The 15,310-nt window shown below is 41.9% G+C and overlaps 1 long non-coding RNA gene across 1 annotated transcript in view; it reads right to left on the bottom strand.

Moving 5' to 3' along the window:
• Positions 1-13,150, bottom strand: part of LOC132712641 (uncharacterized) — a 42,857-nt gene extending 29,707 nt beyond the window's left edge. Inside the window, exon 1 of the long non-coding RNA XR_009623301.2 lies at positions 12,832-13,150. This is a non-coding gene — a long non-coding RNA (uncharacterized LOC132712641). The remainder of the gene's footprint in view (positions 1-12,831) is intronic.
• Positions 13,151-15,310: the final 2,160 nt, after the last annotated feature.

Here is a 15,310-nt window from a genome sequence, read left to right as displayed (position 1 = left end):
TCATTAAATTGAAAAGCAATCCAATTTAGTGTTTGCCTTAACTCTGCCTGCCTTCCAAGGTCTGGCTCCATTCTCTACGAAGAATTTGGCACGCCCAAGCTAAGATGGACAGGATGTCATCTGGTGCCAAAAGTTACAAGCCTTTCTTAATTGCTGGATCTGCCCGAGAGCAGACGGTCCATCAGCTGTTCTGTCTTTAGCTACTTCAGCACAATTGCATCAACCAACTTAAAGGCTCTGGTTCACCAGAAGATTCCCGTCTTTGCGAATAAGGCCTTCGGAAAAACCAGCATTTGATGCTGAGAGGGTTGGTTGTCCTTTGCTTCTTCCCACTTGTAGACTCCGTAACTTTGTCCCCTTCCACGCCTTCAGGTCGCCTTCAGGAAGTGAGGGGAGCCGAATGTCAACTCGCAAAGCATCCTTGGCCTGCTCTCGAGATGCCATAGACAGGAGGGGGGAAAACTGATGGAGCAGCATGGCAGTCATAACCAGAAGCACATTTCACGCATACTTTTCTCAAGGCTGTATCCCAGGTTAATTGGAACAGCAGAAGGGGTGTAATCTCTACAGCCCGCAAAAGTGCTCCGTTGGAGAATGTAATTTATGACACACCTTGCGACGAGGAGGGACACGGGATCATAATTGGGCTGTAAATTATGTGGGGCAGAGCTGGCTTCACTTGGGTATGTGCCGACATGTTGCTCCTTATAAATAACTGGGTTTCTTTTGAAGCTTGGCTTAAGACTCATGATTTAATTAGGGCATCTGACAGAACCCTGACAGGCAGCTATTGCAAATTCCTCTGTTTCAACCAGGATATCATTCTGGAGAGGAGGGCCAGGGAAGAGGAAAGGAAGCTAACAAGAATCACACAGATGGCCAAGAGTCTGGTTGGCTGCCAAATCGGCAAACCTCTCAGCAGGCCAAACTACAAGATGACAACAAAACCGGACGGTTTGTCCACAAGATGCAGGAAAAGAGCAGTGTTGTGATCACAAGCTCAGCATCTCCCAAAAATCTTTTGCTTATTAATGACTATGTCAACTCGTGAAGCATTCCTGACCTGCTCTCAAGTCGCCATAGACAGGGGGGGTTTGGGGAATCGAGCCTCGCAGCTGCAGTGAGGAACTTGCACTTCAGTCAAAACAAAACACATTCCAGCCCGGCAAACGTCAAGGCCATCTCCACGGAGATCCACAGTGGCCGGAGGGAGTGACTTCCATAACCCGCAAAATTGCTTCGTTGGGGAAAATGTAACTGATGACACACCTTTGTGGGGAGTGGGGGGAGGAAACAGGGTCAGAGCCAAGGCGCGAATTAAGTGAGGTCAGAGTTGGCTTCACTTGGTCCGTGCCGACATGATGCTCCTAATAAATAACTGGATTTCTTTTGAAGCTTGGCTTGAGGCTCATGATTTAATTAGGGCATTGGTCCAAACCCTGACAGACTAATTGGAGTTGGTTTGCCAAAGGCGATCACCATCTAGATTCCAGTTGCATGCCATTCCTAAAATACACTCCAAACATGTACAGATTGCACTAGAAGGCCTCCAAGCTCCTTTTTCAATTCGGCTGTTCTGTTATTCCGTTTTATCTTGGAGAAACTTTGATATGACCAGAAGACACTTTGGCCACCAGATTCCATTGATATCCAAATGTAGCTCCTTCCAGATGCGTGGACTTCAACTCCCAGAATTGCCCCGTCAGCATGACCCATTACTGACAGTTCTGGGACTTGAAATCCACACAACCAAAGTTGCTTGGGTTGAAAAAGACTACCTATTCGGGGCAGGATCTAGAACCAAAGATGCACCAAGGTTGATAGATAGGCCTTCATTCTCTGCTTAAATGAGAATGGTGATCTTATCCATTCCATCAGAATAAGAGTTGGAAGGGACCTTGGAGGTCTTCTAGCCCAACCCCCTGCTGAAGCAGGAAAACCCTATAACATTTCAGACAAATGGTTGTCCAATCTCTTCTTAAAAACCTCCAGTGTGAGGACACCCACAACTTCTGGAGGCAAGTCATTCTACTGATTAATTGTTCTCACTGTCAGGAAATTTCTCCTTAGTTCTAGGTTGTTTCTCTCCTTGATTAGTTTCCACCCATTGCTTCTTCTCCTGCCTTCAGGTGCTCTGGAGAATAGATTGACCCTTTCTTCTTTGTGGCGACCCCTTAGATATCGGAAGACAGCTATCATGTCAGAATGCAGAATAACAGAGTTGGAAGGGACCTTGGAGGTCTTCTAGTCCAACCCCCTGCTCAAACAGGAGACCACATATCATTTCAGACAAATGACTGTGCAGTATTTGCTTGAAAGTCTCCAGTGATGGAGCATCCACAACTTCTGGAGACAAGTTGTTTCAACGATGAATTGTTCTAACTGTCAGAAAATTTCTCCTTCGTTCTAGTTTGGTCTCTTTGATTAGTTTCCATCCTTTGCTTCTTGTCCTGCCTTCAGGTGCTTTGGACAATAGGTTGACTCCCTCTTCTTTGTAGCAGCCCCTCTAATATTGGAATACTGCTATCATGTCATCCCTGGTCCTTCTTTTGATTAAAATAGACATCCAAGTCTTGGCTATTCTATGGTTCAGGTTTCTCCACCTCTTCCAATCTTTGGGTTCTTGCTTCAATAACTCCAGCCGAGTTAGAAAATCACACACCAGAGGTGTGAAATGGTGCTTGGGTGAGAGGGTTGGACTAGATGTTCTACAAGGCAGAGGTAGTCTTCCAGCAGGTTCTGACCAGTTCTGGAGAACCGGTAGCGGAAATTTTGAGTAGTTCGGCGAACCGGTAGTAAAAAGTCTGACTGGCCCCGCCCCCATCTATTCTCTTCCTCCCGAGTCCCAGCTGATCGGGAGGAAATGGGGATTTTGCAGTAACCTTCCCCTGGAGTGGGATGGGAATGGAGATTTTATAGTATCCTTCCCCTGGAGTGGGGTGAGAATGGAGATTTTACAGTATCCTTTCCCTGCCACGCCCACCAAGCCATGCCACGCCCACCAAGCCACACCCACAGAACCGGTAGTAAAGAAAATTTGAAACCACTGAGCCACACTCATCTGCCAAGCTAGCTCTCGAGACAGATTTTTTTTCCCCTTTTGTTACTAACAGCCACAATCAACATAAGAGCCTTGATAGTACAGTGGTCTAAGCACCCTGTTATTAACACAGCTGCCTGCAATTACTGCTGGTTCGAATCTCTCCAAGGCTCAAGGTTGACTCAGCCTTCCATCCTTTCTAAGGTAGGTAAATTGAGGACCCAGTTTGTGGGGGCAATAAGCTGACTTTGTATAAAATATACAAAAGAATGACGGCTATTGCTTAACGCATTGTAAGCCGCCCTGAGTCTCCGGAGAAGGGCGGCATATAAATCAAATTAAAAAAACAAAAAAAAAACATGGATCTCTGGATAATTCCCATCCATAGCTTTCAGTCCTACCACTCTGGAATAATAAAGAACAAGTCCATCTTCCACACAAAAGTTGTGTAGATATTTGTAGGGGGATGTCATTTTCTCCCACCCCTGGGTATTTTAGAGCGATCCAATTTATTTTCAGAAATTACCCTGGATGTTTTACCTCCAGCAAGAGTATTCGAGTAGACAAGGTTGGCTTTGAACAAAGCCAAAGCACGTTTCTCAAAGCTTTAACTGATATTCGTGTGTGAGAGAGAGGGGCGGGAAGCACTATTTTTGAGCAAATCCAGTTTGTACTCTTTCAGTTAAAGAGGTTTTTTTTAAAAAAAAATTTTATACCCTTCACAGATGTTTCTGTTTAACACTCTCGTAAAACTCCAGAAGAGTAATTATTGCCTTTGTAATGAATATTTTAATTTTACTTGTAAGGGCGTGGAGGAACATAGGAGGGGGAAAAAAAAAACCCTTATCCTAATTCATAAAAATTAAGGCAAATATTATGGTGGCTAAACTCTAATAGAGCCAGATCACGGTTCTAATCCTAAATTTAAATGCATTACTGATCCCTGAAACATTAAATGTCCGATAAGTTAAATTAGGTTCCTTGTAAGCATAATTAATCTCCTTCTTCAATGAAGATATTACAAAGGAGTTAATTTGATTCCCAGAAACATCCCTGAAATTGAATTATAAGATAAAGCAAATATTTGACCTTTTTAAAAAAAAATTAAAAAAAAAAAGCAGATAATTACTACAAGGGGAAATCAATACGCCATGGGGAATTGGCACAAAACCTTATTTCTGTGCAAACATTAAGCAGCTAGGTGTGAGTTTGAGCAGCAATGCATGTTGGGAACTTTCCTCTCCCCAGGCACTAATAACCAAGGACGCAGGATGAGAAATCTGTCTCCAGCATGGAACCTCTTCTGCAGAATTTTTTTTTTTTTTAATTGAGCCAAAGAAACATTGTTAATCCTTTTCTTAAGGAATGCTATCATGAAACTACCTTTCCTTCCCAGGGGGGTCTCTTCCAGAAAAATCCAACATCTCTTCTGAAAGTGTTTATACTGCTTGGGATCCATTGATCGGTGCATGTGCTAATCCCACTAAGCCTGATCCCTTATTACAGTTGTTCACCCAAAATAGGCTGACCATAATCTGGGCCTGCAAACTATCTAGACAAATGATAGATAGATAGATAGATAGATAGATAGATAGATAGATAGATAGATAGATAGATGGATGATAGGTAGGTAGATGACAGAGACAGAGAGAGAGATGATAGATGATAGAGAGATGATAGATGATAGAGAGATAGATGAAAGATAGATAGAGAGAGAGAGAGAGAGAGAGAGATAGGTGATAGATATAGATAGATAGATATGATAGATTGATTGATAACTAGATAGATGATAGATAGAGATAGATAGATAGATAGATAGATAGATAGATAGATAGATAGATAGATAGATAGATGTAGGTAGGTAGGTAGGTAGACAGACAGACAGATAGATGATAGGTAGGTAGATGACAGAGACAGAGAGAGAGGATAGATGATAGAGAGATGATAGATGATAGATAGATGAAAGATAGATATAGATCGATCGATAGAGAGAGAGAGATAGGTGCTAGATATAGATAGATAGATAGATAGATAGATATGATAGATTGATTGATAACTAGATAGATGATAGATGATAGAGATAGATAGAGGTAGGTAGGTAGGTAGGTAGGTACGTAGGTAGGTAGGTAGGTAGGTAGGTAGATAGATAGATAGATAGATAGATAGATAGATAGATGTAGGTAGGTAGGTAGGTAGGTAGGTAGGTAGGTAGGTAGGTAGGTAGATAGATAGATAGATAGATAGATAGATAGATAGATAGATAGATGATAGATAGATGTAGGGAGGGAGGGAGGTAGATAGATAGATAGATAGATAGATAGATAGATAGATAGATAGATAATAGAGAGATAGATAGATATAGATGAGAGAAACAGAGAGAGAGAATATACAATGGATAGATAGATGATACATGATAGTACATGATAGATCTATGTAGAGATGGATAGATAGAGACAGATGATAGGGATGGATATATATATATAGACAGACAGACAGACAGACAGCTATCATACACACCCACACGATGCTTCCTTTTCTGTGCTCCAACTGGCTCAAAATTAACGTCATCAAGTGTTTTTATGAGCGAGTTCCACTTTTGTTAAAAAAAAACCTTTCATGTCATAAATAACCAAGAGCTTCTCCTAATAAATATGACACCCTCTCCAAACGAGCCACTAATTGCTACAATTGCTCACAGAAATGTGTATTTATAAAGGACGCCCCTCCCGGCAAATGGCAGAAGGTGCTCCATCCGACATTAAAATTGCAGCTTACATCTGTGTGATGGGGAAGTTGTTGTGGTGGTTTTACCGCTTTTGAGTAGAAAAACACCCCAGGCCAACGTTTTCGAGCAACGTTAAATGAAACGGCTTGCGGGGACTTTGTCTCCGGCTCGAAGGTGGAAAATTGCCTTTCTTGTCATCCTTTCAGCTGTTTAATTGGCCTAACTATTGAAAATTTAAGAACATTACCCTACCCCCCAAAATAAGCCCCAGTTAAGATTGTCAGCCAGATGGATGCATTTAGTACCGTATTTCCCCCCAAATAAGACCCAACTGGAAAATAAGTCCTAGTATGATTTTTCAGGATGCTCGTAATATAAGCCCTATCCCAAAAATAAGCCCCAGTTGATTGTCAGCCAGATGGGTGCATTTAGTACCATATTTTCCCCAAAATAAAACCTAACCAGAAAATAAGCCCTAGCATGATTTTTCAGGATGCTCATAATATAAGCCCTACCCCCCCCCCAAAATAAGCCCCAGTTAAGATTGTCAGCCAGATGGGTGCATTTAGTACCATATTTTCCCCAAAATAAGACCCAACCGGAAAATAAGTCCTAACATGATTTTTCAGGATGCTCATAATATAAGCCCTACCCCTCCAAAATAAGCCCCAGTTAAGATTGCCAGCCAGATGGATGCATTTAGTACCATATTTCCCCCAAAATAAGACCCAACCGGAAAATAAGTCCTAACATGATTTTTCAAGATGCTCGTAATATAAGCCCTACCCCTCCAGAATAAGCCCCAGTTAAGATTGTCAGCCAGATGGGTGCATTTAGTACCGTATTTACCCCAAAATAAGACCTAACCAGAAAATAAGCCCTAATGTGTCTTTTGGAGCAAAAATTAATATAAGACCCTGTCTTATTTTTGGGAAAACACGGTATCAACTCAGCTAGATTAGAGCAAAAATGTATCCAGTCAAACTTTTTAAAATTTTGACTGTCAAACAGATGCTGCATTCCCATCCCACTTCAGTATTTGTGGATGAAATTGTGAATATTTATCTAAGTGCAGGTAGGACCAATCCAGGTTCTCCAGGGGTGACAGGTTGCAATTAGAAGTTATCTTAGATGCTGGATTTCAGAAATAAGCCAAATCTGTTGACCATGTGACAATAAATGTGGCATGAGCCACATGAATCCAGAGATGGATTCAACACATCTGACTATGACTGATTTGAAATAAGTTCTCTTCTATGTGTCTTTGAGGATTCTCAGTCATCCAGGTCATGGTTGTCCCAAAAGTGCTTTTTCAAAAGGCAACTGGACTTGGTTTTTCCTTGAAGATGTTTCACTTCTCATCCAAGAAGCTTCTTCAGTTCTTCAGAAGGCAACTGGACTTTGTTTTTCCTTGAAGAGGTTTCACTTCTCATCCAAGAAGATTCTTCAATTCTTCAGAAGGCAACTGGACTTTGTTCTTCCTTGAAGAGGTTTCACTTCTCATCCAAGAAGCTTCTTCAGTTCTTCAGAAGGCAACTGGACTTTGTTCTTCCTTGAAGAGGTTTCACTTCTCATCCAAGAAGCTTCTTCAGTTCTTCAGAAGGCAACTGGACTTTGTTTTTCCTTGAAGAGGTTTCACTTCTCTTCCAAGAAGATTCTTCAATTCTTCAGAAGGCGACTGGACTTTGTTTTCCCTTGAAGACGTTTTGCTTCTCAATCCAAGAAGCTTCCTCAGTTCTTCAGAAGGCAACTGGACTTTGTTCTTCCTTGAAGACATTTTGCTGTTCATCCAAGAAGCTTCTTTAGTTCTGAACTGAAGAACTGCAGAAGCTTCTTGGATGAGAAGCGAACTGTCTTCAAGGGGAAACAAAGAAAAAGCCCCTTTGGGATCCTCTTCTAAATATCGAACTGGAATTGTTGACCTTCTCTCTTTCTTTCAGCCTGCCAACTATCTAGAATTTCCACCTGTGTTTAAGACAGATTTTGATTATTTCTTCTTTTCTTTTTTTTGGAAACCCCAGCTGCTTAGCAGATGGTAAGCATGGGGGCGGGGTGGGGGAATCAGCCCTCCTCCCCCACTTAAAAAAAAAAATCAGGGAAAAAAAAAGGCTGCAAAAATGCTACGTCCCTACACCCCTATTCACTCAATCTGCTGTTTTGCCTCGCGACTAGACTAATAAGCCATTTACGCCAGCTACTTGAATGCTTATCTGGTGTAAATGCATCTGTCAGCCACATTCCACATCATCAATAAAAGCTGGCGGATCGTTTTATAATTCAATGATATAAGCTCTAAGCATCTTTGGGGGGAAATATAATTTAAAGATCGCCATGCTGCGGTTTCCGGGGTTGCTCGTGTCTGCATTGACAATACCACCCGTTGGAAGTCGAAGCATCTCCACCCTGGAATTGACCGCAGACCTCCGTTTGCGTTCTTAAGACTTTGCTGGATGCTGGCTTATCTGAAATAGCCATATCTTTTGGCTTGTCCGGTCTGATTTGCAGATCAACTCTGCAAAGCCAGGAGGGCCACGAGGCAGAAGGCTGGCTCTGGCGGGTCTGCACGAGAAGACCCTCACCCATCGCCACCTGTCCATAGCTCGGTGGCTTTCAAAAGGCTTCTGGTTTCGATTCCAGGACCTCCAGCTTAAAGGGGGAAAATAATAATAATAATAAGCAGGCGACAAGCCGCCATCTGGATTATGTGGTATGTGGGCTCGCGCAGTCTGGAACCTAGGGGGAATGCAGCAAATAAAGTTTTTGGTGTCCGGCCATTTCAATAGATGAAGCGCCAACCAGAAGGCCTCCGGAAAAGACGCTGCCTCTAATGTAAGGGCTGGAGATGGGAGTGATACATTTGAAATAAAATAATCAATCCAATAGAGAGGATTTCTCCTTGGGTTACTAGGAGTGATTGTGTTGCTTTTTACATGACAAGATGGAATGGAGTGGGGTGGGGCAGGGCGGGACGGGACGGGACGGGATAGGATAGGAATGGGATGGGATGGGATGGGATAGGATAGGATAGGATAGGATAGGATTGCATAAGATAGGGATGGGACGGGATGGGATGGGATAGGCTAGGCTAGGCTAGGGTAAGGTAAGATAGGGATGGGATGGGATAGGATAGGGATGGGATGGGATAAGGATGGGATGGGATAGGATAAGATAGGGATGGGATGGGATAGGATAGGGATAGGATAGGATTGGGTTGGATTGGATAGGATAAAATAGGGATGGGATGGGATGGGATGGGATAGGATAAGATTGGGATGGGATGGGATGGGATGGGATGGGATGGGATGGGATGGGATGGGATAGGATAGGATAGGATAGGGATGGGATGGGATGGGATAGGATGGGACGGGATGGATGGGATAGGATAGGCTAGGGTAAGATAAGATAGGGATGGGATGGGATAAGGATGGGATAGGATAGGGATAGGATAGGATTGGGTTGGATTGGATAGGATAAAATAGGGATGGGATGGGATGGGATAGGATAAGATTGGGATGGGATGGGATGGGATGGGATAGGTTAGGATAGGATAGGATAGGATAGGATAGGATAAGATAGGGATGGGATGAGATAGGATTGGGATGAGATGGGATGGGATAGGATAGGATAGGATAGGATTGGATTGGATAAGATAGGGGTGGGATGGGATAGGATAGGGATAAGGATAGGATAGGATGCATGTGCATGTGTGGGGGCCCAGAGCACATGCATAGGATCCACACGCACATTGCATTTTAGGGGTTCGGGCACTCACGGGTGCATTCTGGCATGCACGCGCATGCTTTGGGCGCTCGGTCTGGAAAAGGTTAGCCATCGCTGGAATAAGGAATAGAAATAAAATAGAGTCAAGTAGAGTACCGTGTTTCCCCGAAAATAAGACCCTGTCTTATATTTTTTGAACCCCGAAATAAGCACTTGGCCTTATTTTTGGGGAGGTCTTATTATTTTGGGGCGCATGGAGCAAGATGGGGCTTTTCTTGTTGTCTTACCTGATTTCCAGCTCTGCATTTAAATATTTTCAGGGAGGGCTTATTTTCAGGGGGAGGGGCTTATTTTAGTGCATGTGCTCAAAAGCCCAATTGGGCTTATTATCAGGGGAGGTCTTATTTTTGGGGAAACAGGGTAGAATAAAATAGAGTAGAGTGAATAGAATAGAATAGAATAGAATAGAATAGAATAGAATAGAATAGAATAGAATAGAATAGAATTACAATTAGAATGGAATGGAATGGAATGGAATGGAAGAATGGAATAGGTTATAATAATATAAAACATTTTATAACATAAAATGTTATATTTCAGTCTCTTCCTCAACCCATGAACACCTTAGCAAGGAGCTGAATATTTGTGGCGATGCTTTCAATTCCCCCTAATCAGAAATATTTTCCCGACAAACCCCCCTCCCCCCCCAAGTTGGTTATTATTTGATTATTTATTTATTTTATTTTATTTTGATTTGATTTGATTTTTATACCGCCCTTCTCCAACAGGACTCAGGGCGGTGAACAGCCGAGATAAAACATAACATATAAAATTTAAAAAACAGTTTAAAAGACATTAAATAATTTCGGCCCTCAATTTAAAACAACCCAGTTAAAACCAATAATCACAAAGCGCCTGGCTTTAATTTCCAAGGGTGTTTAAAAAAAAAAAAGAGAGAGAGAGATTGGATATTTTAATACCTGATCTCTTCAGGTAGCAATTTGCATTTTCAGGCGGAGATATTTAAAAGGGCACCTCTGGGTGGCATTTTCTCTCGTGGCTCCTGTGCCGTTTTGTGTGTGCATTGGCTGGGATGAATCTAAGTGTCACATTTTCTGTGTTTTGTTTGGTTTTGTTTTTTAAATTAACCCAGCCGATGAAAATCCCCGCCGTTTTTTTTTTTATTATTCCATCTCAAGAGTCTGATCACAAACCTAGCTTCATTTCCCCGAACCGTTCCTTTCTGGTTTTCCACGTCAAACGATTCTAGGTTAGAGTCATTAAAATATTGCTCTTCTTAGAGATTTCGTTTTCCCCCCAGGGCTTTTAAATGGGGGGTGGGAGGGTGGGAGCGATTTCCACGGCGCTGTTTAAATTAATTAGGTCAAAATTTTGCAGGGGAAGTAGAAAAAGTTCTCCCTGCTAACTTCCCACCCCCACCCCGACCCCCCCGGTAAAATGCCTTCCCTGATTTCCTCGGCAATTATGGAGCTTTGGTTCGTTAGCAGGTTTTCATTACGAATGGATTTTTTCTTTTACTCTTTTGAAACTAGGATCGTGCAGAGACTAGAGACAGTCACTTATCTGGTATGATATAGGTTCATCTCCAAGGTCCCTTCCGTATTCTATTCTATTCTATTCTATTCTATTCTATTCTATTCTATTCTATTCTATTCTATTCTATTCTATTCTATTCTATTCCATTCCGTAATTCTATTCTATTCTGCATTCTATTCTATTCCATTCCATTCTGTAATTCTATTCTATTCTATTTTATTCTATTCTATTTTATTCTATTCTATTCTATTCCATTCCATTCCATTCTATTTTCTATTCTATTCCATTCCATTCCATTCCATTCCATTCCATAATTCTATTCTATTCTATTCTATATTCTATTCTATTCTATTCTATTCCATTCCGTAATTCTATTCTATTCTGCATTCTATTCTGCATTCTATTCTATTCCATTCCATTCTGTAATTCTATTCTATTCTATTTTATTCTATTCTATTCTATTCCATTCCATTCCATTCCATTCTATTTTCTATTCTATTCCATTCCATTCCATTCCATTCTGTAATTCTATTCTATTCTATTTTATTCTATTCTATTCTATTCCATTCCATTCCATTCCATTCTATTTTCTATTCTATTCCATTCCATTCCATTCCATTCCATTCTGTAATTCTATTCTATTCTATTCTATTCTATTCTATTCCATTCCATTCTATTTTCTATTCTATTCCATTCCATTCCATTCCATTCCATTCCATTCCATAATTCTATTCTATTCTATTCTATTCTATTCTATTCTATTCTATTCTATTCTATTCTATTCTATTCTATTCTATTCCATTCCGTAATTCTATTCTATTCTGCATTCTATTCTATTCCATTCCATTCTGTAATTCTATTCTATTCTATTCTATTCTATTCTATTCTATTCTCATTCTCATTCCATTCCTTCTCTTATTCTATTCTATTCTGCATTCCATTCCATTCCATTCCATTCTCTATTCCATTCCATTCCTTATTTTATTCTATTCTGCATTCTATTCTATTCTGCATTCTATTCTATTCCATTCCTTCTCTTATTCTATTCTATTCCATTCTACTTTATTCTATTAAGAGTGAATGACAAATAGTCCTCGACGTACTACAATTGAGCCTCAAATTTCTAGTTACTTGAGACATTTGTTAAGTGAGCTCGACTACATTCTACCAGCTTCCTTGCCACTGTTATTAAGTGAGCCACTACCGTTGTTAAGCTAGTAACACAGTCATTAAGTGAATCTGCCTTCCCCATCAACTTTGTGTAACAAGTCGCAAAAGTGCCCTGGGAAACCGCGACGGTCATAAATACGAATCAGTTGCCAAGTGTCTTGAATTTTGATCACACGACCGCGGGGGATGCCGCAAAGGTCGTAAGAGTGAGCAACGGCCATAAGTTACTCTTTCTTTTCCATTGTAACATCGGTCGCTAAATGAACTGACCCAAGGAGACTGAGATTTTGGAAAAACCCATCCTCCGGGCCATGTTACCATAACTGCAGACTTGATGAATCTCTTTTTATTGGGGGCGAAAGGCCAAGCAGAATGTTCTGACCTAGGCTTCCCGAGATAGTAAAAATGAATCACAAATAGTTTGTAAAGAGTCCGACAGAAGTCTGCCACAGTCCTTCAGGATAAGGCTGATAAGCACCCACCTTTAACTCCCTTGACACGCTGCCAAAGACCTAATTGCCAATTAGCTTTGCGAGGCCACACGGAGCACAGAGTCAAAACGGAGCTTCAAAATTTAAACCGACCAGAACGAACAAAGTTGCTTCCTGCAAAGGCTCACCTGCTTTATGTCTTATGGGAGGGCAATCATCTCCAAGCCTTACTCCCGAGTTGTCCCTTTTGTCTTAATTGTTCTTGCCGTCTTGCAGCTCTGCACATGCGCACATTAGGAACAGGCTCCTCCTGTTCCTCTGCCTCTCTGATGTCCGTCTCTGGAGGCTCCGAAGGCAGCACATAACTCCCAGATGGCCTTGGCCCCCTCTCTGCCTCCGACGCAGAGCCCTCGTCTGAGCTGTCCCCGGACTCCAGGACTGGCCCATGTTCCTCCCCAGCCTCCTCACTGTCCGACTCTGCTGCCGCTGGCGAACCACAACACAGAACTGGAAAAATTGTAAAAGGCACCCACATATATCTCAGCCTCCCCCCTGCTGCCCCCCCCAAAAAAAGAAACACACAAAAGAACAGAAAGGGCAGAAATCACAATTACAAAGCGAGAGAGAAGGCTTTGCTATATATAGCCAGGCAGATGTTTCAGGTGTTGGGAACGGCTTTCACAAAAGGAGGGATTCGGTGCAATTAATTCTGAAAGGTGTAAATTGATAGCAATTTCTGATTAGCTCCAAGTGTCTATATAATTTAGTGACGCGAGTAAAATTAATCTGATGTCTCTGGTGAGAATTTTAACGTGGGTCTAAAATTAGCAGGATAGAACAGAATATAACAGAATAACAGAGTTGGAAGGGACCTTGGAGGTCTTCTAGTCCAACCCCCTGCTTAGGCAGGAAACCCTACACCACTTCAGACAAATGGTTGTCCAACATCTTCTTAAAAACTTCCAGTGTTGGAGCATTCACAACTTCTGGAGGCAAGTTGTTCCACTGATGAATTGTTCTCACTGTCAGGAAATTTCTCCTTAGCTCTAGGTTGAGCCGAGGTGGCGCAGTGGTTAGAGTGCAGTACTGCAGCTACTTCAACTGACTGCTAGTTCAGCAGATCAAATCTCACTGGCTCAAGGTTGACTCAACCTTCCATCCTTCCGAGGTGGGTAAAATGAGGACCCAGATTGTTGGGGGCAATATGCTATTTAGTATACTGTCTTTGGTGTAAGCCGCCCAGAGTCCTCGGAGAGTGGGCGGCATAGAAATAGGAATAATAATTAGTTTCCACCCTTTGCTTCTTGTCCTCCTTCAGGTGCTTTGGAGTATAGCTTGACTCCCTCTTCTTTCTGGCAGCCAGAGATTTTGAAACACTGCTATCATGTCTTCCCTAGTCCTTCTTTTCATTAGACTAGAATAGAATAGGAGTTGGAAGGGACCTTGGAGGTCTTCTAGTCCAACCCCCTGCTTAGGCAGGAAACCCTACACCACTTCAGACAAATGGTTATCCAACATCTTCTTAAAAACTTCCAGTGTTGGAGCATTCACAACTTCTGGAGGCAAGTCGTTCCACTGATTAATTGTTCTCACTGTCAGGAAATTTCTCCTTAGTTCTAAGTTGCTTCTCTCCTTGATGAGTTTCCATCCGTTGCTTCTTGTCCTGCCCTCGGGTGCTTTGGAGAATAGCTTGACTCCCTCTTCTTTGGGGCAGCCCGATTAAACTTCAGTTCGATTGCTCGATACATATACGGGTATTCCTCCACTTACAACCTTTTGAATTTACTTGGGGGGAGGGGGGAAGGAGGGGTTTACAACGGTTCCTCACACTTATGACCCAATGTCTGATGCTCAAAATTTATGACAACATCCAGAAACTTAAAACTGACCACTTGCTCCACTCGATCTCCATTGATAAGCAAAGGCTGGATGTCATGATCTATTCCTTCTGTAGTCCACTATAAGCTCCTTGGTCTTATTGGTGTTAAGGACCAAGTGATTGTCTCCACACCACGAAAGCACCCAGTCCACCGTTAAGACAAATGGTTATCCGACATCTTCTTAAAAACTTCCAGTGTTGGAGCATTCACAACTTCTGGAGGCAAGTCGTTCCACTGGTTAATTGGGCTAGCTGGATGCAAAACCATACCTCAAAAGTTGGACTCGCCAAAGCTAGAGGAAACATTTCCCCCAACCGTTAGAACCTTTTAGGTTTGAGGTGGCTTAAAATTATTTATGAAGGAGTAAAAATAAAAGGGATAAAGTGTAGATTTTGAGAAGACATTCAAGGTGGACTGTGCCAGTTTCAGGCAAAAAAAAACAAAAAAAACCCAACCATTTTTAAAACAAAGAGATCCATTTATTGAACTGGAAACGTGGACCTTAACATCTTGTTCCTGAAATCAATTTCCTCGTCTCACACTTTACTACGTACAACACAGCCGGATTATAAATCCATCCCCTCCATACATACACACACACACACACGTTTTAAAGTTATAAAAAAAAATATATTAGCTGTGTACCGTATAAAAGGAAGCGACGAAAAAAGCTGGAATCCAGCCGTCCGGATGTAATAAGCAAAGCCAGAAAAGGTGAGAGATTTTTATGGGGAAATAAATTTATTCCCTGCAGGACCCAACCCTTTGCTTCATGGCTGGAAGTTGA

Source organism: Pantherophis guttatus, chromosome 16 (assembly GCF_059756535.1).
Source record: "Pantherophis guttatus breed Tessera chromosome 16, ASM5975653v1, whole genome shotgun sequence".
NCBI classification, from domain to species: domain Eukaryota; kingdom Metazoa; phylum Chordata; class Lepidosauria; order Squamata; family Colubridae; genus Pantherophis; species Pantherophis guttatus.
Note: the sequence above shows the minus strand (reverse complement) of the source record. Positions and strands in the feature narration are given on the sequence as shown.